Below are 25,775 nucleotides of genomic sequence, written 5' to 3'. Positions count from 1 at the left end.
TTTGGGTGGGTTTTGTGCGGTTTTCGCGGGTCAGCTGGGGCTGGAATGGCGTTCCGGTTCGCGTGGGGCCGGCGGCGTCGCGCGCGGGGGTCCGGGGGGCGCGGGGTGGGTGGTGCCGTTTCGATCGGGCGATTGGGGGGGACGCCTGTGCACCGGGGTCCTTTCTGGGGCGTGTCGCGTCGGTGACGTCATCGGGGGCGCGCCGCGGGTGCAGTACCGGCCGGCAAACGGCAGGTGGCGCTGTGCGTGCAGTACCGGCCGGCAAGCAGCAGGGGGCGCTGTGCATGCAGTACCGGCCGGCAAGCAGCAGGTGGCGCTGTGCATGCAGTACCGGCCGGCAAGCACCAGGTGGCGCTGTGCATGTAGTACGCGGTTGCAGACGGCAGGTGGCGCTGTGAGTGCAGTCCTGATAGGCAGATGGGGCTGTGAGTGCAGTACTCGCGAGTAAACGGCAGGTGGTGCTGTGACTGCACTATCTATGTGTGAATGGCATGGGGTGGGGTGCTGGCTTGCAGGGGGTGGGTCTGGCGAGGGGTGTGAGCAGTATGGGAGGGGTGTGTATGTGGGTGGGGACTATGATTAGTGTTGATTGCTGACAGGTGGGATCCCTATATACTGTATTAGTAAAAAGAAGAAAAACTATATGTCTGGTGCAGCAGTAGGAAATTTCAGGCTCCCGGGGAGTAAATGGTTTGTTTTTTTAAATTTTTTTTTTTTTTACTCCCAGGGAGCCTGAAAGTTTCTACTGCTGCTTTTTTAAACTAAAGCTAGAAAGGAAAACAAAGTTAGAAAGAGAGAGAGAGAAAAGGAGAGACAAAAGAGAGAAAGAGAAAAAGAGAGAGAGAGAGAGGAGAGACAAAAACAGAGAGAGAAGCAGAGAGAAAAGACAGAGAAGCAGAGAGAAAAGACAGAGAAGCAAAGAGAAAAGAGAGACAGAGAAGCAGAGAGAAAAGACAAAGAGAGAGAAGCAGAGAGAAAAGAGAGAGAGAAGCAGAGAGAAAAGAGAGAGAGAAGCAGAGAGAAAAGACAGAAGTAGAGAGAAAAGACAGACAGAAGCAGAGAGAAAAGACAGAGAGAGAAGCAAGAAGAAAAGAGAGACATAGGAGCAGAGAGAAAAGACAAAGAGAGAGAAGCACAGAGAAAAGACACACAGAGAACCAGAGAGAAAAGGGAGAGAAAAGAGTTGGAAAAAAATAGAGGGAGAGAACAGGGACAAAAATGGAAAGAAGAGGAGAGAACAGAGGGAGAAGACACAGAGGGAGACAGAGAGGGAGAAGAGATAGATAGGAAAAGACAAAGAAGAGACAAGAAGACAGAAGAAAACACAGGAAGACAGAGTGAGACAGGAAAAGGAGGGTGGGAGAACTGAAGAAGGACAGGAGTTAGAGGGAAAAAGAAAGTGGTTAGGATTAGAGTGAAGGTGAAAACTTAGGAGTGGGCTGAAAAAGGAAAGGACTAAGAGCAAAAAACACAAACCGAGGAAAAGGAGAAGGTGGAGAGAAAAAGAAGCGAGAGGACTGAGATAGACAGTTATAAAGGCAACAGAAACAAAGGGTTAGATATGGATGGAAGTTAAGGGAGAAATAGAACAGTAAAGTGAGGAGCAAAAGCAAGAAATACAGTGGAAAGAAATGACAACACCGCACCAAAAAAGGACAGGAGCCACAGTGGGGTAGGGAAGGGCAGGGGGTATCTTTATTAAGGGTGACTCAACTTTATTAAAAGAATGTTTTCATTTATACATCAACAAAATACATGGAAACAGTCTATGCAAATGCAAGTGCAGATACAATCCATAGACGCACTGGTAAAAATCAAGTTTACATACAGAGCAATACAGGGCAAGGCAAAACAAAGGCAAAAGCAATACAGAGCAATACAGCAAAATGCAGCAGTTAATGCAAATGCAATACACAGCAATACAGAGCAATACAGCAAAATGCAGCAGCTAATGCAAATGCAATACACAGCAATATAGAGCAATACAGAGCAATACAGCAAAATGCAGCAGCTAATGCAAATGCAATACAGAGCAAAACAGCAAAATGCAGCAGCTAATGCAAATGCAATACACACCAATACAGCAAAATGCAGCAGCTAATGCAAATGCAATACACACCAATACAGAGCAATACAGCAAAATGCAGCAGTTAATGCAAATGCAATACACCAATACAGAGCAATACAACACATACTAACACAAGATGATAACCTTTTTCTATTTTCATTACAGGTTGATTTATTGTCACAGGACACCCAAAACAACAAAAGCACACATAAAACAACACTCATCTACCATTAACACCCCCTTCACAGGACACACAAACTCACCATCGCTGCCATCACAACTGCTAAATTACACCCCAGTAATCATTGCTCCTCAGGAACGTGGTTCCCGGGATCACGAAAAATCCTCCTGCCTGACGAAAACCCCGGTCCCTGGCCGGTCCGCTCCCAAACTTTGGCGATGAACGCCGCCTCGCTGACCGACCGGGACCCGGGAAAAAAAAACCCAGCCGGGGGGGAAAAAAAAAAAAACCCCCCGGCTGGGGATTTTTTATTCTAAATTTAAAAATGAGTTGAAAAACCTGAAAGGCAAAACTCATACAACGTTACAACCCTACAACCCTTCAACACACACACACTGCCTTCAGCTTACACACACACCCATGCTGACTCACACCTGAACCTCTCTGCTAACCCTCAGCACGGACTCCCACCCCTCCTCAGGAACCTGGTTCCCGGGAGGCCCCGAAAAATCCTCCTGCCTGACGAAAACCCCGGTCCCTGGCCGGTCCGCGCCCAAACTTTGGCGATGAACCTCGCCTCGCTGACCGACCGGGACCCGGGAAAAAAAAACCCAGCCGGGGGGGAAAAAAAAAAACCCCCCGGCTGGGGATTTTTTATTCTAAGTTTAAAAATGAGTTCAAAAACCTGAAAAGCAAAACTCAGACAAGGTTACAACCCTAGACCCCTTCAACACACACACACCCACACTCGATCAGACCTCGACCGCTACGCTGACCCTCGGCACGCATTCGCGCCCCTCCTCGGGAACATGGTTCCCGAGAGCACCCAAAAAAAATCCTCCTGCCTGACGAAAACCCCGGTCCCTGGCCGGTCCGCACCCAAACTTTGGCGATGAACGTCGCCTCGCTGACCGACCGGGACCCGGGAAAAAAAAACCCAGCCGGGGGGGAAAAAAAAAAACCCCCCCGGCTGGGGATTTTTTATTCTAAATTTAAAAATGAGTTGAAAAACCTGAAAGGCGAAACTCATACAACGTTACAACCCTACAACCCTTCAACACACACACACTGCCTTCAGCTTACACACAAACCCATGCTGACTCACACCTCAACCTCTCTGCTAATCCTCGGCACGCGCTCCCGCCCCTCCTCGGGAACGTGGTTCCCGGGAGCCTCCTAAAAATTCTCCTGCCTGACGAAAACCCCGGTCCCGGGCCGGTCCGCACCCAAACTTTGGCGATGAATGTTGCCTCACGGACCGACCGGGACCGAGGAAAAAAAAACCCAGCCGGGGGGAAAAAAAAAAAAACCCCCGGCTGGGGATTTTTTATTCTAAATTTAAAAATGAGTTGAAAAACCTGAAAAGCAAAAGCCACACACACAAGGTTAAATCCAGTCAGCATGCGCTCACACACCCAGACAGACACGTGCTGTCACTCACGCTCCTCCCGCTTACGTGCTCGGTGTGGCCCTTACTCGAGACGCTGAAGAGAGCGCTTCCACGCTTCTTCTGGGTGCCGCTCCTTGATGTCAAATGGTAGATTCTGGGGAAATCGGTAGCCTCGAGGACCTGTGAGACGACAGGAAGCGGTCAATGAGTGGTTATCTGACAGCTAGGACTTGTCCCTGCTCTGACCGATAAATTTTCTACCCAAAACCCCATTAAAGACAGATGAACAGTAAAGTTTTTATAACTTTTCTACCTAACTGTGACTACATGCCAGGGCAGGGCAGCTCCGAGCATAAGTGGTACAGTGTAAGTATATACAGTATAAATCAGCATAGGCACACGCAATATAAGTACATACAGTATAAGCCAACATAGGTACACACAATATAAGTACATACAGTATAAGCCAGCATAGGTACACACAGTGTACGTACATACAGTATGAGTACAGACAGTAGAAGCCAACACAGGTACATACAATGTAAGTACATACAGTACAAGCCAATATAAGTACATACAGTATAAGCGAACATAGGTACACACAGTGTAAAGACATACAGTATAAGCCAACATAGGTACACACAGTGTAAAGACATACAGTATAAGCCAGCATAGGTACACACAATGTAAGTACATACAGTATAAGCCAACATAGGTACACACAATGTAAGTACATACAGTATAAGCCAGCATAGGTACACACAATGTAGGTACATACAGTATAAGCCAACATAGGTACATGCAATGTAAGCCGGGACTTGAGAGAGCTCTCTGGAAGATTAATTCTTGAGCCCTATACCCCTCGGGAGGATGGAACCTATCGAACTCCTGCAGTCAAGTGAGGAGGGTGTAAGCCGCTCCCTCGGGAACTTCAAGACAATGGCGTGGAAAAAAAGGCACTACCAAAGCCGGTAGTGAGAAGGAAGACGGATGAGAACATCTTGTCCCTTTGAGGATCTTGTCCCTTCCTGTCTCAAAGAGTAAAACTGTAAAGATGCTGGAATAAGGGATATCCAGAAAGGAACGTGAGTACAATATGGCCTATGTGGCACGGAATAGTGCCGATAAAGCGTCGAGACGTAACAAGGGCCTATGACGTGGAAGACAACAGACACGGACTACATAACACAGACACGGACGCCATGACATAGACACGGACAACATAACACAGAGACGAGTGGCAACTGCCTGGCACTGTCCCCTTAGGGACCTGAGATTCCTAGCGCAAGATGAGCCAGAGGCAGATGATGCCAAAGGAAAGGAAGCCCTATGACAAGAGCACGTGATGATGAAATGGAACTCGTCAAAAGAAGTTAGTGCCGAAGTAGTTAAGAGGATGATCCAGAGGCTCAGCGAGCCTAGAGAAGGAAGCCGACTGCCGGGTGACCGTGGCCGTGGCTCCGGACGTGAAGGCGAGCTCCTCGGGGGAAAGGTCCGTGACGACGTGAGGTCGAGGGAGGCAGACGACGCCTAGTACGCGAAAATGTGGAGATGGGTCGGAACTGCCCTGCCCGGCAAAGGCTCTGGCGAGGCGGAAGGGAAACCCTCTCCCTTTACTTCCAGAGAGCCCATGCCCCTACAGACCTCTCCGCTAAGCGGACATCAGATTGCCTCCTGTGAGAGTAAAGGCTTTTCCCCTTCTCCCAACCACTGGCCCCGACACTTAGCTTTTGGAAGAGGAGTGGACGAAATCCATCCTCAGTCAGACGTGGACATGGAGATGCTCTCCGTGTGTGCTTCGGTGCTGCCACTTCCAAGCTTGGGCTACGAGGCTCCTCAGGGTACCTGAGACAAAACAGAAAATGTGACTATTGCCCTCAACAACAGTAATCCCCGGGACTCCTCCGCACCGCTGCCCTGGCTCACCTCAAATCTTGATTTGGCTCCGGAGGGTGCCCAGAAGATGCCTGCGAAGAGAAAAGGTACACGCTTAGCATGCTGCTGTGTAACGCTCACCTATGGGTCAGCCTGCCTAAACTCTGACTCACCTGCCCTCCTCTGTTCCAGGGCGTGCCTAGGGCAGCGACGGCACCTGCAAAGAAACAAAGCGGAAAAGCATGCGGATATTCTGTGAAAACGCAACCTCCCAAATCTGACAAGGATGCCACACCGATACCTTAAGCTCTCACCCACCTGGCATAGGCGTGCTCGGCCAGGAGAGACGGCAAGTGGACCATCTAAAATAAAAAAACAAGAGGAGACGCTTAGAGCTGCACCAAAACTGAGACCTCAACAATAACAACTGCTTCTGTACGCTATTCAATGCTCACCTTGCCCACTCAGCCTTGACTGCTGCTCTCGGCCTTGACTTCCTAAAAAGAGAGACAAAGAACAATGCTGTAACAGCCACCATTTAGGTTTCCTCTGCAGAGAAAAACATGGACTCACCTGCTCGGGGGAATCCCCGCACCTGGGATGGGGGGCTCTGCCCTGGATTTTATCCTTCTGCATCTGAAAGAAAGTTAGGACAAGAGTCAAACTGTTGCAGGATAACTTAAGAGCTCCAGATATCTTGTGTCCATCTACAAATTCCACCTAGAGTCCAACTACACCCCACATTAAAAACTCCAAGACCCCAGGACTTCTCGTATTGCACCGGGCTATGCGGCAGGGCAGAGCAGCTCCGGCACAAATGTGTGCGCACACCCGTGAAACAGGACAGATGGGATGTGACAAATAACAGGGACACAACACGAACAGAAATCTCAAGACAAGAAGCATGACTGCAAGGAGCACAAGGACAGAAAATTACATGGCTGAGGTAAGACCGATGGCGAGCTGATGAGGCTCAGAGAAACCTGGAGGAACAAGATACTAACCGAATGATTTAGTCCAAGAACTGCAAAGATGGATGCCTGAGAATCCTACGGCCAGAAGCCTCTACCTGCCCTCACGTTCTTTCCAGTCCTAGTCCGCCATAATGGATCCTGGCGGGGCAGAGCTGTCCATACAGCTCAGAACAAGACCTGAAAAGACACCTGACCGGATGCTTCTAAAGAGACAAGAGAGTCTGATGCCTGTCTGAGCTCCCCAGTCAAAAGTTCCATGGCCTGGGTGCCAGGCCGAGGAATGCAGAGATCACAGATGCTAACAATGATGCCAGGGTTTCTGACAGGCCCCTCAAAGGCCTAAGGTAAAAGACATGACATATCCAAACACACATAATACACAAAAGACAAGTGACACAATACACACCGGGACTGCTCTGCCCTGCTCACCTCACCTCAGCGCTGTGATCCAAAGTCAGGCTTTGCTTTTATGGGGCCTAAGGGGCCGCTTCATGGACAGCCCCCACCTCCAAAGGGGACTCAAAAACCCCTCCCAGTAATTCCCAAACCAGCACCCTGCTTTCATCCCCTCTGTGGGTCGTGGCCCTCTACTTATCTCTCGCGCAGCTGGGGATGCCGGTCTCGGGTGCGAAGAAAGGCCGCCTCGTCAGCCGGGAAGGTCCTGCTGGCACCGGGCTGGTGTCTCTCAGACAGCTGTATTAAAGAAAACCAAACATCGGCGCCCAATCTGGGCAGTCCATCGGCCAAAACCCCACGAGTGTGTTACTCACCGCGCTCCTAATAACGCTCGGCGGCTCGGGCCGCACATTTCGGGCACGCTCAGAGACCGAGGCCGTCGTCCCGGGGGGTGCCTGGGTTAAGAGGAGATGAGGTGATTTGGCATGGCTGAAACCTGAGGGGACCCTCGCTCCTCCTCCCTACTTCCCCGACTCACCGCAACTCCTTGGCAGCTGCCCGAGGCCACCTGGATAGCACCTTTAAATAGAAAAGTTCAGGGCTTCCTCACCAGGTCCTGTAATGCGTCCACAGGGCACACACGTGCAGGGAACCCGCTGCATCGACCGGCTGGTGACGGGGGCTTGGCAGGCTCCGAGTGGATGGCCTAAACCACAAAAAAGAGAATGGAAGCTTAGAGCAGCACCAGAAACTGAGACCGGAGCAATAACAGCTACTTCTCTCCACTGCTCACCTTGACTGCTGGTATCCAGATTTACTTCCTAAAAAGAAAGACAAAGAACAGAGCTGTAACAGAGTCACCGCATACACTTCTGCTGCAGAGACAAATGGTGCCTCACCTGCTCGGGGGAAACCACTCACCCTGGATGGGGCCCTCTGGCACGCATTTAATCCATCTGAATCTGAAAACAAAGTTAGGACAAGAGTCAAACTGTTGCAGGATAACTTAAGAGCTCCAGATATCCTGTGTCCATCTACACATCCCACCTAGAGTCCAACTACACCCCACATTAAAAACTCCAAGACCCCAGGACTTCTCGTATTGCACCAGGCTATGCAGCAGGGCAGAGCAGCTCCGGCACAAATGTGTGCGCAGACACCCGTGACACAGGACAGACAGGACGTGACAGACAACGGGGACACAACACGGACAGAAATCTCCTGGCAAGGAAAATGGCTGCAAGGACTGAGAGAATGCAAAAGGAGATGACCGAGGGGAGACCGATGGTGAGCTGATGAGGCTCAGAGAAACCTGGAGGAACAAGATGCTAACCAAATGATTTATTCCAAGAACTGCAAAGATGGATGCCTGAGAATCCTACGGCCAGAAGCCTCTGCCTGCCCTCACGTTCTTTCCAGTCCTAGTCCACCATAATGGATCCTGGCGCTGCAGAGCCGTCCGTACAGCTCAGAAGAAGACCTGAAAAGACACCTGACCGGATGCTTCTAAAGAGACAAGAGAGTCTGATGCCTGAGCTCCCGAGCTCAAAGTTCTATGGCCTGGCTGCCAGGCTGAGGAATGCAGAGATCACAGATGCTAACAAGGATGCCAGGGTTTCTGACAGGCCCCTCAAAGGCCTAAGGTAAAAGACATGACATATCCAAACAACACATAATACACAGTAGACAAGTGACACGATACACACCGGGACTGCTCTGCCCTGAGCGCCTCAGCGCTGTGATCCCAAGTCAGGCTTTGCTTTTATGGGGCCTAAGGGGCCGCTTCATGGACAGCCCCCACCTCCAAAGGGGACTCAAAAACCCCTCCCAGTAATTCCCAAACCAGCACCCTGCTTTCATCCCCTCTGTGGGTCGTGGCCCTCTACTTATCTCTCGCGCAGCTGGGGATGCCGGTCTCGGGTGCGAAGAAAGGCCGCCTCGCCAGTTGGGAAGATCCTGCTGGCACCGGGCTGGTGTCTCTCGGACAGCTGTATTAAAGAAAACCAAACATCAGTGCCTGATCTTGGCAGCCCCTCAGCCAAAACCCCACAAGTCTGCTACTCACCGTGGTCCTAAGAACGCTCAGCTGCTCGGGCCGCACGCTTCGGGCACGCTCGGAGACCGAGGCCGTCGTCCCGGGGGGTGCCTGGGTTAAGAGGAGATGAGGTGATTTGGCATGGCTGAAACCTGAGGGGAACCGCGCTCCTCCCCCCTACTTCCCCGACTCACCGCAACTCCTTGGCAGCTGCCTGAGGCCACCCGGATGGCACCTTTAAATAGAAAAGTTCAGGGCTTCCTCACCAGGTCCTGTAATGCGTCCACAGGGCTCGCACGTGCAGGGAACCCGGTGCATCGGCCGGCTGGTGACGGGGGCTTGGCAGGCTCCGAGTGGATGGCCTAAACCACAAAAAAGAGAATGGAAACTTAGAGCTGCACCAGAAACTGAGACCGGAGCAATAACAGCTACTTCTCTCCACTGCTCACCTTGACTGCTGGTATCCAGATTTACTTCCTAAAAAGAAAGACAAAGAACAGAGCTGTAACAGAGTCACCGCATACACTTCTGCTGCAGAGACAAATGGTGCCTCACCTGCTCGGGGGAACCTCCTCACCCGGGATGGGGCCCTCTGGCACAGATTTAATCCATCTGAATCTGAAAAAAAAGTTAGGACAAGAGTCAAACTGTTGCAGGATAACTTAAGAGCTCCAGATATCTTGTGTCCATCTACAAATCCCACCTAGAGTCCAACTGCACCCCACATTAAAAACTTCAAGTCCCCGGGACTTCTCATATTGCACCGGGCTATGCAGCAGGGCAGAGCAGCTCCGGCACAAATGTGTGCGCAGACACCCGTGACACGGGACGGGACGTGACAGACAACGGGGACACAACACGGACAGAAATCTCCTGGCAAGGAAAATGGCTGCGAGGACTGAGAGAATGCAAAAGGAGATGACCGAGGGGAGACCGATGGTGAGCTGATGAGGCTCAGAGAAACCTGGAGGAACAAGATACTAACCGAATGATTTAGTCCAAGAACTGCAAAGATGGATGCCTGAGAATCCTACGGCCAGAAGCCTCTACCTGCCCTCACGTTCTTTCCAGTCCTAGTCCGCCATAATGGATCCTGGCGGGGCAGAGCTGTCCACACAGCTCAGAACAAGACCTGAAAAGACACCTGACCGGATGCTTCTAAAGAGACAAGAGAGTCTGATGCCTGTCTGAGCTCCCGAGCTCAAAGTTCTATGGCCTGGCTGCCAGGCTGAGGAATGCAGAGATCGCAGATGCTAACAACGATGCCAGGGTTTCTGACAGGCCCCTCAAAGGCCTAAGGTAAAGGACATGACATATCCAAACAACACATAATACATAAAAGACAAGTGACACGATACACACCGGGACTGCTCTGCCCTGCGTGCCTCAGCGCTGGGACCCAAAGTCAGGCTTTGCTTTTATGGGGCCTAAGGGGCCGCTTCATGGACGCCCCCATCTCCAAAGGAGACTCAAAAATCCCTCCCGGTGGGTCCCTACCCTGCGCCCCGCTTTCATCCCCTCTGTGGGTTGTACCCCTCTACTTATCTCTCGCACAGCTGGGGATGCAGGTCCGTGTCAGGTGCAAAAGAAGGCAACCTCGACATCTGGGAAGTTCCTGCTGGCACTCTTGTTCAACAACTCCCTGTTGCTTCTTAGTCAGCTACATGAAAGAAATGCAAATATTAATGCATGATCAATGCAGCACACTGGCCAAAACCCAACAATTCTGCCACTCACCGTTCTCCTAAGAATGCCTGGCTCCTGGGGCCGCACCCTTCGGCCGCGCTCCGAGGCTGATGAAAAAACAGGAACGGATGCTTAGAGCTGCACTGGAAAGTGAGACTGGAGCAATAACAACTGCTTCTGTACCCTACTCAATGCTCACCTTGCCCACCTCACCTTGACTGCTGATATCCAGCTTTACCTCCTAAAAAGAAAAAGACCAGAGCTGTAACAGAGTCACACTTTACACTCCCCCTGCAGAGACAAACGGTGACTGACTTGCTCGGGGGAACCTCCTCACTCGGGATGGGTGGATGGATTTTGCCCTGGATTTTATCCTTCTGCATCTGAAAGAAAGTGAGGACAAAAGTCAAAGGGCTGTGGGATAAGTTCACAGCTCCAAACATCTTGTGTCTATCTAGGAATATCATCTAGAGTCTGGCAACGCCCCACAAACTGCGAGTCCCTGGGACTTGTCCTGTTGCAGCGGGCTATGCGGCAGGGCAGGGCAGGGCAGCTCCGGCACAAATATGTGCAGACACCCGTGACACGGAACGTGACAAACAGGGGGACGACAAACACAACACAGCATGCTTGTGGTGAGGGTCTTGAGGGGAAAAGGCAAAAGGGACCCCAAAGACACACTAGGTAACACGGTACGCCGGACGACACGACGTGGACCGGAACTGTTCTGCGCTGCCCACCTGAAAGCTGCCGTCAAAAGTAGAACCTCTCCCTTTAGCTGTCCTAAGAGGCCCCTTGGAGGAGATTGCTTTTCCCTCTGCTAATTTTTAAATCTGTCCCAGGAACTCCCGACCCGCTGCTCTCCCATTGTCCCATCTCTGGGCCGTGGCCCTGACTTATCTTTTGGTTGATCGGTGATGTGGATCCACGTGGCACCTGAAATGAGTCTGCCTCGGAGGGCCCCGTGATTGCCTGTTAGCCTATCGGTCAGCTACAATAAAGAAAAACAAAACCAAAGTATGAGTACAGAGTTATGTGGGCCAAATCCCAGCGAGTCAGCTACTTGCCCTCTCATGAGTGTGCCTGGCTCCTTCAGGCTCCAGCTTCATCCTGATTCCAAGGCTGTGGCCATTATTATGAGTAGCACCTGGATTAGAGAAAGGCAAAGTGAAATGGCATTCCTGTGAGTGCAGTGGATGACCTTGTGTGCTGTAAGATGTGTGAATGCCTCTACTCGGCTTCTAAAAGGCCTTGGGTGGGGGGCTCAAATAAACACCCTTTCTCACCCTGCTGCCTTCAAAACCACCCCCCCAACAATAACCCCTAACCGGATACCCGCTCACCCTCCCTCTCCTAGTCACAATCCTCAACTCACCTGAAGCCTCAATCTCAAACATCATCTTGGACGCTAGACAGATCCCTCTTGTGACACGATGAATCTGCTGAAAAAAGCGTTGTAATTGACACAACCTGGAGCCTCTGGAAGCTGCGCTCCTCCTAAAAAAAATACAAAACAAAATAAGAACAAAACCAGAAATTACAAATGCACTTTACCACCCCTAAACACAAAACCAAAATTGTGAACTTAAATACTCCCTGTATTCAATGTTGTTTTCTTCACAGTATCTTCAAAGCTTCTGTTACTTTAGATGCCCAGAAACACCTGCTGAAAACAAGCTGAGATAAGCTGAAAGAGCTTCTTCACTGAAATGAGAGGAGAGCTCTTATCCCAGCACATCCCAGAGGGGGAATGAAGGCCCTGAGCAAAGGCTGGGGTTAATATACCCCTGATGGTGCCCGCCTCTCGTTCCCGTGGCACCCGGGAAAAGGGAGGGGGCTGATCCCACCGGGTATAAAAACCCTCAGAGCAGCAGCTGCTGTTTGGCTCCTCTGACTCAAGTTCAAGGGGAGCAAAGGGCTTGTTATAGAAGAAAACTCTTCAGAAAAATAACAGTGCTTTCTTTTTTTGCAACAACTACTTGGAGTAAATGGGCAGAACACTGGTAAGAAATAAAAGTTTCTGTTTAGGCAGCATAACTAGATAAAGATTTGCTATTAACTTACATAATTATTCCTTAGTGGCTATTAAGTAGTACTTCATGTGTGACTATGCTGGGTGGAAAAGAATTCTTATGATATGAATAGTCTAAGTCTCCTTGGGACCTCTAATTAGGCCTATCTACATTATAAGTAAAAATAAGAAAAATAAAAGCTTCTCAGGCAGTGTAAGGATTAAGTGCGTGCCTGGCTTACCCTGCTCTGAGATACTTGGTCCTATGGCACAGAAAGAAGGGCCCTGAAATGTATTTTTAAACCCTTAAAATGCTGAAAAAAGCAGAGCTTCCTTCCAGTGAACCCCTTAAACAGAGGAAATGGGGCGGTTACCTCAACTGAAACTAATACAATAGCAAGTAAATAGTTTCTGCCCTTTAATTTATTCTCCTTAAGTACTGGGAAAAGAGGGGTTTTCCTCACTTTAAATCTCTCCAGTGATGGAAAAAGAGGGATTCAAACGCTTAAGAAGGAGGGTATAGCTGGGCTTCTCCCTCAATTTAGGCCTCAGGACAACAAAACGGGGGCGGCTACCCTTTATTCAAACCCATAAGAAACATTGTCAAGATTTTCCCCTTCTACTTAAACTGTAAAATAATTGAAAATGAGGACTCCCTGTCAATTAACACCCCGAACAGCATAGAAAAGGCAGGGATTCTTTCAACTGAGACCACTAAAATTGCAGGGGAAGCAGAGTCCCTCCCAGTTTGAACACAAAAAATAATGGAAAAGGAAGCTTTTTCCCTTTTTTCTAAGCCCTTTTTCTCCTAATAACCCCTCTCCTTTCTGGGAATGCTGTGGAGGGTCTGGGGGCTCTGGGGAGGGACTGGCACAGTAAAAGGGGAAAGTTGAAAGCCCTCTCCTGGAACCCCCAAATGCTGCCTGGCCTGCTCAGATGCTGCCCCTTGGCAAAAGGGCTCTTCCCTTGGCATTTTCTCAAAGTGATGCTCTGTGCCCGGGTGGGTCCGGCTGCTCCCTAGTCCGTGCTGGATGCTCTGACCGTAGTTCCTGGAGGGACCCTTGGGATGCCCCTGTTAGCCCCTCTAGACTAGCAGCTCCCTGTGCGGGTGTGCCTGGGTAACCCTCTGAAAGCAGCTGGTCACAGGGGGGCTGCTAGACCTTGGAGTGGGCTTGAGGTGAAGAAAGGTCCTGTGAGGAGTTCCTTCCCCTGCACAGCCCTTCGTCTGCCCCTTAAACCATGGGCTGCCAGACTTTCCTTTCTAAGGAAATTAACCGTCTTTCCTCTCTGTGTGCCCGTGGCCGAAACTGCGATTCGGCCTCCAAAACCGCAGAGAACGATTTCTCACGGACCGCGGCTGCCGACGCCGAGAACTCTTGCCGCCCTTGGAGTGCCACGTGCCTCCTGCGAATGGACGTCGACGCGCAGCGGGGCTGAGTTTGGCTTTACGGGGAAGAGGGCCGGCGCAGGATTTCTCCGGAAGCGAAGCTGCCCCTGCCGAGAACTCGGGCTGCCCTGGCAGTGCCGAGCACCTCCTGCAAACTGGCGTTGGGAGACGCGGGGGGTGAGTTTTTCTGTGCAGAAGTTCTCCCAGACCATAGCTGAGAGCATCTAACCCTAACCACAACAACTTAGCTGGGTCTAAAACTTACAACCTTCGGACTGGCAGCATGGGACCCAACCCGCTGTGCCACTGCTGGCCCCTTTCTAAAGCATTCCACTGCAGTCCTAAAACTCTGCCTTTTCAGAGGGTGTTTCCTCTGACCCTGACCGTAATCTTCCAAATATGCTAAAGACTCATAAAATGGCTTTGAAAAAGCCCCAACAATACCCTAAGTAGTCCCAGAAAAGTCCCTTCCAAAATCCCCTCAATACCTTTAAAAGTCCTGGAAAAAAAACCTCAAAAAGACATGCTCAGTCTCCAAACTCTACCTCTTGCTGTCTAGCCCACAGATGTCGTCCCTACCTTTTTGCAGTGGGTCTGTTGTCCTCTGAGGGTTCTGTCATTGTGCTGCTGTGTGAGGGTTGCTGTCTGGTCTTGCTGTTAGGGTTGCTGTGTTGTGCTGCTGTTGGGGGAAAAGGCTGTTTTTAGGGGGGCTGCTTAGGCTGAGGTTAGGACTGGGGTGAGGGGTGGTAGGCTGTACCATGCACCCCTGATCTCCACTGGACTGTCCAGCCCTCAAGCCCTCTCCCTTTACCCCTCAACTGGTCCCTCTGCCCTCCAGCCCTCAGCTCCTGTGTGTCACCCTTGACCCCTCTCCTTTGCCCCTCAGCCCCCAGCTTCTCTGTGTCACCCTACAGCTGCCCCTGCCACCCTCAGCATCTCTGTGTGTCATCCGCTGTCCCCTCTCCCCGTTCCTCCCTCAGCTCCCAGCCTCTGTCACCCTCAAGCCCCCACAGTGCCCCTCAAGCTGCCCCTCAGCCTCCATGTGTTGTGCCATGAAAAGACCCTAAAAAAACCTAAAAATTCCCTGAAAACCTCCTAATCTTCAAAATGTCCTATAAACCCCATGAAAACCTAAAAATAGCCTCAGAATGCTGTTAGAATACACTGGAAATACAATACTTTTAAAAAACCCCTAAAAATCCCCAAAGAACCTTTAGAAATCCCTAAATATACCCTAAATAGTCCAAAAAGAGCTCTAAAAATACCCCAAAAATCCTTAAAATGCCCTGATAAGACCCTAAAAAAGCCTAAAAATTCCCTCAAAAACCCTAAAAATACCCTAGCCCTAAAAAGTCCTCCACATACCCTCAATAGTCCTAAAAAACCCCCAAGAACACCCAAATCCCCCCCAAACAATTCTTAAAAGTACTAAGAAAGCCCTTAAAATACCCTAACAAAATCTTTTAAAAGCCCTGAAAAAGCCCTAAAAGTATCCTAAATGTTCCCAGACATTTCCTGGAAAACTCCTCCAAAAAAGCCCTAAAATATCCTTTTAAAGCCGTGAGAAAAACCCTAAAAAACCCCTAAAAAACTGCTCAGCCCCCAACTCCTACCTGTCACTCTCTAGACCACAAACATCATTGCTACCTTTTTATTAGGGTTGCTGCCTGCAGCTGCTGGGAGACTTCTGGGGCTGTCCCAGCATTGGGGTTACTGCCTTGTGCTGCTGTTGGGGAAAACTGGGGTCCTAGGGGTGCTCTTTAGGGTGACCTTGGGGTTGGGTTGAGGGCTGCTGCACCTGTACCCTAACCCTACCTGGTACCCCGTGTCCTTTGTACCCCTAATCCTCGGTGTGAGCTCTCCGTCTGTCAAGCCTCCCCCTCCTTGCCCCTCAGCCCGCAATGTCTGCGTGCCACCCCGAGACCTCTGACATTGTCCCTTGGCCCCCTGGCCTCCACCGGGCACTCTCCACCTGGTTAGGGGTGGTTTTTAGGGTAAGGTTAGGGGTGGTGTGAGCGCTGGTTCACCTGTCACCTTCAAGCAGCCCCCACTTTGCCCCTCAAGGCATCTGCTCCCCCTCACCCTTTTCTTGTCACCCTCAAGCTCCCCGCTCCCAGCCTCTCAGCATCTCTGTGCCACCCTGGAGCCCCCCAGTTGCTCCTAAAGCCCCCTTCTGCCTCTCAGCTCCCCCATCCTCTGTGTCACCCTCCAGCCCCCTCCCCTCAGCCCGCAGCCCCTTGTGACACCCTGGGGGAAATAGAAACATCTTGATGGAAGACAGATAATAAAATGCTTACTAGGGAATAGCAGAGGACATGTATCAAAACGCCCAGTGGGATACTCCGGCTTTGTGTGATCATTTTTTTTAAGGAACTATGGATGCATTGCGATTTTTGGAGTAGAAAAACAAGTAACTGAAAGATGTATAATTTGCGAAAGGATAAATAAAAGGGTGGTGAGAAAAACAACATGAGAAGGTCGTGAGTTAACTCGTCGACCATTTCAAAGTATCCAAGCAGAAGTTTGCTTTGGTAAACTCTGGATTTATTTGTAAAAACCGTTTAATCCAGGGGAAAAAAAAAAGGATATACCACATGCTGGGCAGGAGGGAGATTGTAAGAAAATAACATTTTTAAAGGCAATAAAAGAAAAACGGTGAAAGTATAAGGCTGGGAACGAAATATTACCTCATCCATTCCCGTTTGTTCCTCCACTCGTTCGCGGCTGCCCCAGCCCCTGTGCCGGCTCCGGCACGGTCCGTCTGTCCCGGTCCGTCTGTTCCGGTCCGTCTGTCCCGGTCCCGGCCGCCTGGCCCGCGGCCGCTCCGCTGGCCGTGCCGGCGGAAGGGGCGGGGGGTCCGTCCTGCCGTGTGCACCGTGGGTACCGCGCTGACCGCACCGAGGGGGGGTCCCGTCTGTCCCATCCCCGGCTGCCCTGACTCTGCTCGGCTCCCGCCGCTGCAGCCGGGGTCAGTCGCCGGCTTGGTCTCTGCCGGATCGGCCGCCGTGAGCCATGTGGGGCCGATCCACGCTGCAGCTCGGTCTGCACCGGAACAGCCCCTGGGACGATCCCGGCTGCAGACCCCGCCTTTGGAGGACCCAGACCCTGAGCTGTGCCGATCCCCTCAGGTGATTCCCCCTGCAGACCCCGCCTTTGGAGCACCCAGACCCGGAGCTGTGCCGATCCCCTCGGGTGATTTCCCCTGCAGACCCCGCCTTTGGAGCACCCAGACCCTGAGCTGTGCCGAGTTCCCCCGTCCCGCCCTGAGCTCCGTTCCCTTGGTAACCACAGCTCCGGCTGCTCAGCGGAGCTCTCTAAAGGAATCACCTTATCGAAACACTAAAAGTTCAGGTAAAAGAAAGCCCTCTCCTGATTCATCCTAAAAATACGGGAGAAAAGCTATAGAAGATAAAAATCCAAAAAGAATGGGATAAAGGGATTAGTCTATTTCCATTAAAAGAGGCTCCCATAGGAGGGGGCGGACCAGGGTTTGGAAATGCTCCTTTGACTTCGTCTGAGGTCTGAAATTTTAAGAAATAAATAAAAGGGGTATTTGGAGGATCCCATAGGCATAGCTGAACAATTAGACCAATTTTTAGGTCCAAACATTTATACTTCAGAAGAGATGAGGTCTGTAATGAAAATAATATTTTTCTCAGGAAGAAAGGCAATTAATCAGAGCAGCTGAAATAAAAGCTTAGGAAAAAAGATAATCTACGGGGACCCCCAGAGAAGACAAAATGCCAACTGTACCTCCTGAGTGGGGTAAAAATAACGAGGAGGGGAGTAAACACATGAATAATTATCGTAATTACATATTCAAAGGAATAAATGAGACAGCATATCAAAGGCGAAATGCAGGGAAACAAGTTTTTAAGGGACAGTTTTTAGAGGGGAAAGAAGAAACGTCAGCTAAATAGATAAACAAACTTAAGAGAAATAGGAAAATGGTCCTAAGTAAGCGGAAGATCTGAAAATCTTTAAAGAGATGGGCACAGAGGAGGAATAGGGCAGTCATAAGCTGTAATTTTTTGGGGGGCACAAATACCATCTGGAGCCTGTGATAACTTTAAAAGTGGGTCCCCAAGAAGAAGAATTGGAATTTGTAATAGACACAGGGGCAGAGAGAACCTGCCTGTTAAATATTCCAAAAAGTTATAGTGTGAGCAAACATATAGTGAAAGTAACAGGGGCAAAAAGAGAAAGTTTTACATTGCTGCTCATTAAAGATGTAGTAATTGAGGGAAGAAACTAGAATTTGGATGGGAGATGTCTTATTGGTCCCAGGGGCAGGTAGCAATTTATTGGGAAGAGTCTTACAAGTGCAATTAAGAATAGGAGTTATATCAGAAAATGGGAAAATGACAGCTAGAGTTTTAAAATTAGGCCAAGAGGATGAAGGAAAAAAAAATCAACAAAGAAGTTTGGGCTGGAGAAGGAAATAGGGGAGGATTAAATATTGACCCCATAAGGGTTACAATTGAGAGAGAAGATTGTCCCATACATGTACGTCAGTATCCTGGATCTTTAGAAGGACGGGAAGGTTTGAAGTCAGTAATAGAAGGACTAATAAAGGATGGGGCATTAAAACCTTGTTTGTTTCCTCATAATATCCGTATTCCCCCAGTAAAGTCTGATGGGAGTTATAGACTAGTATAAGATTAAAGGGAGGTTAATAAAAGAACTCAGACTCACTACCCAGTGGTAAAATATCTTAGACACTTAATAAATAAAAGTAGCTAGAAAACCAACCATGAGAAAATTGCAAGAATTTTATTCATTCTCCCTCCCTCTTCAAAGAGAGAGATCAGAAAATTACCTAGATTATTGAAATATTATAGATTATAGATTGAGGGGTACGCACAAGTAGAAAAATTCGTGTATGAAAAAAATTGACAGAAGGAGATGATGTAAAACAGACCAAAGAAGATATTGTTAAATTAAAAGAGTTAAGTTAAAACTAGCCTAAGTACCAGCTTTAAGCTTACCTAAGAAAAATCCTTTATCCTTTATACATAAATACAGAAAATGGAGTACCTCATAAAATTTTAATTCAAGAGTAAGGAAGAGTAAAAAAATATCTAGTAGCTTATATATCAAAGATGTTAGACTCAGTAAGCCACAGCTAGCCAGTAGGTATTTAACAGCTACTGCAATCCTAGTAAAAGAAAGTTGTAAGCCTACTTTTGGAAGTAATTTAGTTAGGTTCACCTTGTACCATCTGAGGTCTGTTGAATTAAAAAAAAAAAAAAAAAAAAAAAAAAAAACCGAAAAAACAGGTAAGAAGAGAGGAAAGAGAGAAGTTGAAGTAGGGAGGTGGTTAGCAAACTCTGAGATGTTAGAATGTGAAGTGATGACATCTTGGTGCTAGAAGAGAGCAGAAGTGTGAATGCGGGTTTTTTGCATGAAAGGCAGGGAAGTGTCTCAACACACGGTTGTTAGGAGGTTATTCAATGCTGAACTGAGGTCCAGAAAGTGTTTAGCAGAATGGGCTCTCCTTGAAGGGAAAAGAGGATAAGTTGACTAGAGAAAGGAAAAGAATGTCAGGAGCACCTGGGGATGCCAAGTTTGGGGTTGTCAAGGTTGGGAGGTGTCTGACCGCTCCCTACGAGCGGCGGGGTCTCGGAGGCTGCGGCAGGCACCGATCCATGGAGGTGACCCGGCGGCGGTGCTGGCAGCAGGAGACACACGGGTTTGCCGGGCAGGAGCGGGCTGGCTCCGTGGCGGAACTGCCGGGGGGGCTCCCAGACTGCCGGGGTCCCGAGTCGAGGATGGCAGCGTCGGCCCCGGTAAGTGGGCCGAAAGAGAGAAGGAAAGAGAAAGAGAGAGAAGAAGAGAGAGAGAGGGCAAAAGGGACCCAAGGCTGCCCCCAGGGTCCCCATGCCCGTGGCTGCTCTCCCCTGCTCCGGCCCTGCAGCCAAGTGGCAGCATGGCATTGACAGCAAGGCCATGAAAAGAGCGGGAGGGGGGCTAGCACTAAAAGATAAAATCAAAGCAGAGATTGCTGACTCTCCAAACCTCACAAAGTGGTTTGTTTTTCTTAAGTAAGAAGGTTTTTGGTCTTTTCTTTTGTGCGTTTTGTTTGCTGTTAAAAAGAAGTTTTTTGGTTTTTTTCCTGAAGAATGGGTTTGTAAGGCTAAAACAATTAAATGCTGCCCAAAAAGTAAAAAGCAATAGATGTGATACGTCTAGTGTTAAAATTGGTCTAGCTTTTCTTATTTAACTAACTGTAACTCACAAAAAGAAGAATTTGCCTCTGCAGCTATTAGCACAGCTGGATAGAAGAAGAAGAGGCTGCTGTGGAAAAAGCTTTTAGCTAAACCCAGAAAGTTTGGAAGAAAAGTGAATGGTAAAAGTTAATGCAGTATTGTCTTACTTTTATTACTATGCTATTAAGAAGTCCTATCCAGGTACTACTGAAGCAACAATCAGAATCACGGAAAAAGGGTAAATTCATACCAGCAGAATCAAAGGACTATCACATTTAAACCGGGTGATACCAAACTGACTTTCCAATGGGGACTGAGTGGTAATAGTTTGGAAAAAGCCAAATGATCCAAGAAATGTACAAAGAATAACACTGAATTCAGAAGTAAGACAATGCTTATACCACTGGTTTCAAGCACTGCCTGAATAAAACATCTCCTTAGGGGAGGAATACTCCAGATAGAAGAATCAAGACTGTTTTTGTGTTCTGACCTTAGCCTGAGAATTGTACAGGGGAGAAGGGGAATTACCATTTCCATCAGTAAACTTTATTTGATTCATTCCAATACTGGACATGCTAGCTGGGTTATAAGTAAATGCTTGAATTGTGAGAATAATTAGTATTGTAGTTCACAAAATTTATGCTCTTATTGCAAAAAGTGTTAAAGTAATAACTTAGCTTTGTGGATGGGAATTATTACTGCCTGTTGAATGAGAGATACCTGAAGAATGGTAAGAGACCACAGTTAAAGGGTGTCAAAACCAATTTGCTTGGAAATTAGTTAAGAGAAAGTGACAAGGAAATAGAGGGCAAGACCAGATTGGCCTCTGTATTTTGCCACCGAGAAGATCAAATACACCTGCTGTGGGTTGCAACCTCACAGGCCTGGGAGGTGGGAGTATAAGCCATACTGGACCTCTGTTATTCCTGTTTCTGGCACTCATTTGTTCTCTTTTCCCTTTTGGGATACCAGCAAGATCATGTCACAAATGCTGCAGAAGGCATCACGTGGAAAGAAACCAAAGTTCCTCTTTAATTACACACACCTATGTCAACAGCCACTGTTATAACCCATCCAAATTAAGAACCTGTAGGCAAAATGGAGTAAATTATTGGATTACAAGAAACTTAGGAAAAAGTGGTAATAGATTTGGAATTGAATGTCCAAAAGGAGAGAGATGGATTTGTTTTACATTTAATCTTGAAGATACGGTTCGAGATTTGGTAAAAAAACAAATAAGAAACGAAAAGGTAAAACTGGCACAGCAACTTAACTCTGTATTGACCCCAAATTATCTATTGACTCATATGACAAGACTCCAAGCAGTTATAGAAATGATAGCAAATGGAGCTGCCCAGGCATTGAAGTTAATATCAAGTCAGCTAAGCCAAACAAAAACTGTAGGGTATCAGAATAGGTTGGCTTTAGACTATTTATTGGCCAAACAAGGGGGTATTTGTAGGAAGTTTAATATATCAAATTGTTGAAAATTGATGAGCACAGAAAAGTCATTCTAGAAAAAGCAAAAGAAATCAAAGAAGAAAAAAATATATATGCATATAATAACCCAGGTACCAGTCCAAAAATTAGAAAACGATGTTAAAACCTAGCTGGTAGGGTAATATATTAGAAGAAATTAAGGTCTTTCATTTTATGTGTTGCAACTATTTTTATATTTCTTCCTTGTGTAATCCCCTGTTTTATTTTGCCAGCATAGTCCAGAAGATGCAAGTACATAAGAAATATTGCTCAAGCCAAAGGATTTACAAAGAATAAGAGTGGGGATTGTGAAAAATGTGTGTATTTTATGATTGGCTTTTTGGAAATATTAAAATGAATATTATATGTGTTGTGTTAGAAAGTAATGCTGCATTAATTCTCTTAAGTAGTGTGTTAAATATAGTTTTAGGTTACAAAAACTGTTAAAATAGAAACGCTGCTATGTAAGATACTTTTTTTCAAGAAAGGACTTGCAGCGAGACAGCAGCCACAGGACACCTGAATCTTTCAGAGAAAAAGAATTTATTGCCCTCTTATCAGAAGAAACTAACTTCTTCCCGTCTCCAAGGCACTGTTAGGATTAGAAGGAAGAAGTGGATGATGACCAGACAGAATCCTGTATTTTAATGGAATTTATGCACCATGTATGAAGTGTATGACTATGCAACAGGCTATTGCTTTTAAAGGTTAATCCTTTGTTAACAGGGGTCCTTTTTCGGGCTCATGCTGCCCAGAAAAAGGTACCCAGACGTCCGTAACTCTTTGTTTTTGTTGTCTCATATTGTCCTAATTCAAATTGTCCAAATTATTATTACTCTAATTGTATTACTATTTTTATAACCATTTTATTACTATTAAACTCTCAAAAATTTTAAAAGCAAGTGCTTGGCGTTTTTCATACTCGTCTGTTACTTGAAAATTATCAAAAGATTTTTGTGAGTTTTCTAATTTTGGCATTAATGCTGGCGAATTTTGAGGATTTACTGTCTCATTTTGGGTCGAGAAATCTGTCCCAAACACTGAGCTGGAGCTATTTGGGAACAGTTCTTTTTCGAAATTCTTTTGTGTTGGGATCAAAGGGTTGGCATTTGCAGGGGGAAAATAATTCTCTGTCTGTCCTGTATTTATTAAAGCAGCTGTCATATTCCAACCTCCTCCTCCTCGTCGCACAGTTTGTGTGCATGGATGTGGCTGTGCAGACGAATCGTGACACAAAGTAGTCCCACTGGGTGCTAGGAGTGTGGAAGGCGAAAACGCGGAGGCACATCAGGTATCGGTTGTGCACGGTTACGCGCTGCGCTGCAGAGGGATCTCTCGGTGTCCGGCAGAAGGAGAGACGCAGAAGGATACATGCAAGGCACTGCAGTTTTTGCCTGCTGTGGTGCCGTGTATAGATGCAGTGGCAGCAGAAGTGGCGTGACAGGGCACATGGATGCCGGCTGTGGCCGGACAGCGGCATGCAGCGGCTCGGAACCGGGACCGCGCTGTATCAAAGCTGCGGCGAAAGCAGTGGGGGGTGGCGGCGGGGCCATGGAGATAGAACTGCACATGCGTGCGGCTGATCCCAGAAGCAGTGCTGTGGTTCGATGAGTCGGCGCGGAGTGATATCGCTGGTGCTGGGGTTGTAGCAACTGCCCATGCGTGGGTTCCGTCACTACTGCTGTGAGGGCAGTCATCATGGCGGTGGGCGGGCCGGGGCGTGCGGGAGGCGGCAGAGCTGCGGGAATGGGAACGGGGCTGCGGCTGTGGCCATGGAAGGAAACGCCGGGACGTCCGTGGTTGCAGGAGGTGGTGGAGCCACGCCATCCAGCAGCTCTGAAGCGGGTGGGTGCAGTGGGGAAGGCGCGGCTCGGCCCGCCATGCAGCGGCGGCGGCAGGAGAGGGGAAGTGACCATGGGCGGCGCTGACGGGAGGCTGGGCTGGAGCGCCGCGGCGCCGGCACAGGGTGGCTTGGGTGGCTGGGGCGCCCCAGTAAGACAGTCATTAAAACACCCTAAAAATTATTTTAAAAGCCCTGAAAAAGCCCTAAAGGTATCCTAAACATTTCCAGAGAATTCCTGAAAAACTCCTGCAAAAAAAACCCTAAAATATCACCTGAAAGACCCTAAAAAACTGTTTAGCCCCTACCTGTAACACTGTGGCCTCCAAACAACATCTCTACCTATTAATCGGGGTAACTGCAAGACTCTCAAACACCACCACAATCACCAGCTTGAGTTGGTCTGGACAGCACCAAATAAAATAAAATAAAAAGCTTTATAAATAGAAAAATTAAAAATAAAAATTAAATAAAAAATAATTTTAAAAAGCTTTAAAAATGGAAAAATCAAAAATAAAAATTAAATAAAAAATAAAATTAAAAAAATAAAAAGCTTTAAAAATAGAAAAATGAAAACTAAAAATAAAATAAAAGCTTTAAAAATAGAAAAATCAAAAATAAAAATTACATAAAAAATAAAAAATAAAATAAATGCTTTAAAAATAAAAAAATCAAAACTAAAAACTAAATAAAAAATAAAATTAAAAAAGTAAAATAAATGCTTTAAAAATAGAAAAATTAAAACAAAAAATTAAAAAATAAAATTAAAAAAATAAAATCAAAGCTTTAAAATAAAAAAATAAAAACAAAAAATAAAGAAAAAATAAAATTAAAAAATAAAATAAAAAGCTTTAAAAATAAAAAAATCAAAAATAAAAATTAAAAAATAAAAAATAAAATAAAATGCTTTAAAAATAAAAAAATCAAAACTAAAAATTAAATAAAAAATAAAATTAAAAAAATAAAAGAAATAGAAAAATTAAAACAAAAAATTAAATTAAAATAAAATTAAAAAATAAAATAAAAAGCTTTAAAAATAAAAAAATCAAAAAAAAAAATTAAATAAAAAATAAAATGCTTTAAAAATAAAAAAATCAAAACTAAAAATTAAATAAAAAATAAAATTAAAAAAATAAAAGAAATAGAAAAATTAAAACAAAAAATTAAATAAAAATAAAATTAAAAAATAAAATCAAATAAAAAATAATGATAAACAAAATAAAATCCGTAAAGTGCTATAAAGTACCATTAAAGTTCCATAAAAGGTATTGCCGTAGAGAGCAACTGTCGTAAAAAGTGCCGTAAAGCGCGACAGGCGCGCTTTACGGCGCCTTTTACGACAGTCGCGCTTTACGGCACCTTTTACGACACTTTACGACAGTCGCGCTTCACGGCACCTTTTACGACAGTCGCGCTTTACGGCACCTTTTACGACAGTCGCGCTTTACGGCACCTTTTACGACAGTCGCGCTTTACGGCACCTTTTACGACAGTTCTGCTTTACGGCACCTTTTACGACAGTCGCGCTTTACGGCACCTTTTACGACAGTCGCGCTTTACGGCACCTTTTACGACACTTTACGACAGTCGCGCTTTACGGCACCTTTTACGACAGTCGCGCTTTACGGCACCTTTTACGACAGTTCTGCTTTACTGCACCTTTTACGACAGTCGCGCTTTACTGCACCTTTTACGACAGTCCTGCTTTACGGCACCTTTTACGACAGTTCTGCTTTACGGCACCTTTTACGACAGTCGCGCTTTACGGCACCTTTTACGACAGTTCTGCTTTACGGCACCTTTTACGACAGTCGCGCTTTACGGCACCTTTTACGACAGTCGCGCTTTACGGCACCTTTTACGACACTTTACGACAGTCGCGCTTTACGGCACCTTTTACGACAGTCGCGCTTTACGGTACCTTTTACGACACTTTACGACCGTCGCGCTTTACAGCGCCTTTTACGACAGTCGCGCTTTACGGCACCTTTTGCGACAGTCGCACTTTATTGCCCCTTTTACGGCAGTCGCGCTTTACGGCACCTTTTGCGACAGTCGCGCTTTACGGCACTAGCTTATATGGAACATTTATGGTTTTTAACTTGTTTTTTCATTTTTTTTTAATTAAATTTATTCTTTAATTTTATTTTTTAATTAAGCTTTATTTTTAATTTTTCTATTTTTAAAGCTTTTTATTTTTTATTTAATTTTTTATTAATTTTTTTTTAAAGCATTTTTTTTAAT

General features: G+C 47.0%; 2 long non-coding RNA genes across 2 annotated transcripts; one reads left to right on the top strand and one right to left on the bottom strand.

Annotated features, from left to right (window-relative positions):
- The first annotated feature begins 365 nt into the window (after positions 1-365).
- On the top strand, positions 366-1,400 carry LOC139585153 (uncharacterized). The gene is made up of 2 exons (XR_011676969.1): positions 366-455; positions 732-1,400. It is a non-coding gene; the product is annotated as an uncharacterized lncRNA (long non-coding RNA).
- A 4,975-nt stretch (positions 1,401-6,375) lies between these two features.
- LOC139585152 (uncharacterized) lies at positions 6,376-10,999 on the bottom strand. The gene is made up of 12 exons (XR_011676968.1): positions 10,921-10,999; positions 10,805-10,846; positions 10,657-10,712; positions 9,475-10,579; positions 9,369-9,396; positions 9,114-9,281; positions 8,950-9,030; positions 7,806-8,872; positions 7,678-7,705; positions 7,423-7,590; positions 7,259-7,339; positions 6,376-7,181 (listed from the first exon to the last, which is right to left on the bottom strand). It is a non-coding gene; the product is annotated as an uncharacterized lncRNA (long non-coding RNA).
- Between the last annotated feature and the right edge of the window lie 14,776 nt (positions 11,000-25,775).

Source organism: Agelaius tricolor, unplaced genomic scaffold (assembly GCF_023055355.1).
Source record: "Agelaius tricolor isolate 1412-34295 unplaced genomic scaffold, bAgeTri1.0.p SCAF_70, whole genome shotgun sequence".
In the NCBI taxonomy this organism is placed as follows: Eukaryota; Metazoa; Chordata; class Aves; order Passeriformes; family Icteridae; genus Agelaius; species Agelaius tricolor.
This window is presented reverse-complemented; position numbering and strand designations above follow the sequence as displayed.